Source organism: Clupea harengus, unplaced genomic scaffold (assembly GCF_900700415.2).
Source record: "Clupea harengus unplaced genomic scaffold, Ch_v2.0.2, whole genome shotgun sequence".
Classification (NCBI taxonomy): domain Eukaryota; kingdom Metazoa; phylum Chordata; class Actinopteri; order Clupeiformes; family Clupeidae; genus Clupea; species Clupea harengus.
Window position 1 is genome coordinate 42,501 of NW_024879586.1, and position 2,500 is coordinate 45,000.

The 2,500-nt window shown below is 45.9% G+C and overlaps 1 protein-coding gene across 1 annotated transcript in view; it reads left to right on the forward strand.

The window, feature by feature from the left end:
- Window positions 1-2,500, forward strand: part of LOC122129061 (gap junction delta-2 protein) — a 17,441-nt gene that overhangs the window by 1,226 nt on the left and 13,715 nt on the right. The window lies entirely within an intron of this gene.

Consider the following 2,500-nt stretch of genomic DNA (forward strand, 5'->3'; position numbering starts at 1 on the left):
CATACCACTGCTGTTGATCTCAAAATGCATTCTATTTAGTTCTGGTAAAACCAAGCATAAGGATTTAACATGAGGAAGGAAGGGTGGGTGCAGTGCAGTGTCATTTGAGTCACGGGCAGGCCTGTAATAGCCTGCTTTATTTCCCAAAAACAACTGCAATTGGTTACACTTCATTAGCAAGTGTAACATATGCGGATAAAAGCTGACTTCAATAACCACTATTGTTATAAATAGAACCGTACCAAGTAGCCTAATGTCCAGGGGCGTAACTATAGGGGGTGGAGCAGGTGTGTGTGTGTGTGTGTGTGTGCTCTATGATGATAATGGGGACTCCTTTTGTGTGTGTGTGTGTGTGTGTGTGTGTTTGTGTGTGTGTGTGTGTGTGTGTGAGTGTGTGTGTGCTCTATGATGATAATGGGGACTCCTTGTGTGTGTGTGTGTGTGTGTGTGTGTGTGTGTGTGTGTGTGTGTGTTTGTGTGTGTGTGCTCTATGATGATAATGGGGACTCCTTGTGTGTGTGTGTGTGTGTGTGTGTGTGTGTGTGTGTGTGTGTTTGTGTGTGTGTGTGTGCTCTATGATGATAATGGGACTCCTTGTGTATGTGTGTGTGTGTGTGTGTGTGTGTGTGTGTGTGTGTGTGTGTGTGTGTGTGTGTGTGTGTGTGTGTATGTGTATGTGTATGTGTGTGAGTGTGTATGTGTGTGTGTGTGTGTGTGTGTGTGTGTGTGTGTGTGTGTGTGTGTGCTCTATGATGATAATGGGGACTCCTTGTGTATGTGTGTGTGTGTGTGTGTGTGTGGTGTGTGTGTGTGTGTGTGTGTGTGTGTGTGTGTGTGTGTGTGCTCTATGTTGATAATGGGGACTCCTTGTGTATGTGTATGTGTGTGTGTGTGTGTGCTCTTTGATGATAATGGGGTCTCCTTGTGTATGTGTGTGTGTGAGTGTGTGTGTGTGTGTGTGTGTGCTCTATGATGATAATGGGGACTCCTTGTGTATGTGTGTGTGTGTGTGTGTGTGTGTGTGTGTGTGTATGTGTGTGTGTGTGTGTGTGTGTGTGCTCTATGATGATAATGGGGACTCCTTGTGTATGTGTGTGTGTGTGTGTGTGTGTGTGTGTGTGTGTGTGTGTGTGTGTGTGTGTGTGTGTGTGTGTGTGCTCTATGTTGATAATGGGGACTCCTTGTGTATGTGTATGTGTGTGTGTGCTCTTTGATGATAATGGGGTCTCCTTGTGTATGTGTGTGTGTGAGTGTGTGTGTGTGTGTGTGTGTGTGTGTGTGTGTGTGTGTGTGTGTGTGTGTGTGTGTGTGTGTGTGTGTGTGTGCGTGTGTGCGTGTGTGTGTGTGTGTGCTCTATGTTGATAATGGGGACTCCTTGTGTATGTGTATGTGTGTGTGTGTGTGTGTGTGTGCTCTATGTTGATAATGGGGACTCCTTGTGTATGTGTATGTGTGTGTGTGTGTGTGTGCTCTATGTTGATAATGGGGACTCCTTGTGTATGTGTATGTGTGTGTGTGTGTGTGTGCTCTTTGATGATAATGGGGACTCCTTGTGTATGTGTATGTGTGTGTGTGTGTGTGTGCTCTTTGATGATAATGGGGACTCCTTGTCCAAAGTGGTCAGATGCTGCTGGGCTTTAGCATTAGTCCTTGATGCAGAGCATCCTGAGCTGTGATTGGCTGAAACAAGCTTCAGCTGTGCCTATATTTTCAGCTGCACGGGGAGACAACAGGACCTTATGTGACATCATCAGCCATCAGCCATCTTCCACTCCCACCCCTTTCTCTGCCTTTCTCTCCATCCCACTGTCTCTTCCTCTCTTCCTCTCCTCCTGCCTCCCTGTCCGTACTCCTTCATTAAATGGAATGGATGAAAGCCCCTTGAGCGATCTCATTGTAGAGGGCTTTTTCTCACCCCTCTCCCCTGTGTTTCTGACTGACGTCTAATGGAGAGAGCATGACAGTTCGTCGATGGCTGGCATTAAAAGGGCTTACCAGCTCTGTGTGGCTCGGAATCATTTACATTCCTCACAAGACACCTGTGACTGCCAGGCTATCTTACTGTACATCCCACTGATCTCAGACAGGTTCTCGTGAGGAGACACCTGTGACTGCCAGGCTATCTTACTGTACATCCCACTGATCTCAGACAGGTTCTCGTGAGGAGACACCTGTGACTGCCAGGCTATCTTACTGTACATCCCACTGATCTCAGACAGGTTCTCGTGAGGAGACATGTGTGTCTGGCCTGCATGCCTTCGATGGAACACAATTAACACATGCGACCTTGGAAATGGAAATACCAGTGCATGCATTTTATCTTTTTGTTTCTGTCCTCACTTTGTGTTGATTCAATTGTTAAAATTAAAAAAATTAGACAAACCCTTCCACAAATACATACATTGTGGTATCCACTCATTCTAGATGGTTCCATTTTATCATTATTGTCAGACACTGGGAATGACTCCCTTTCCTCAAAGGTTTTTAAAAGGCACTCTGT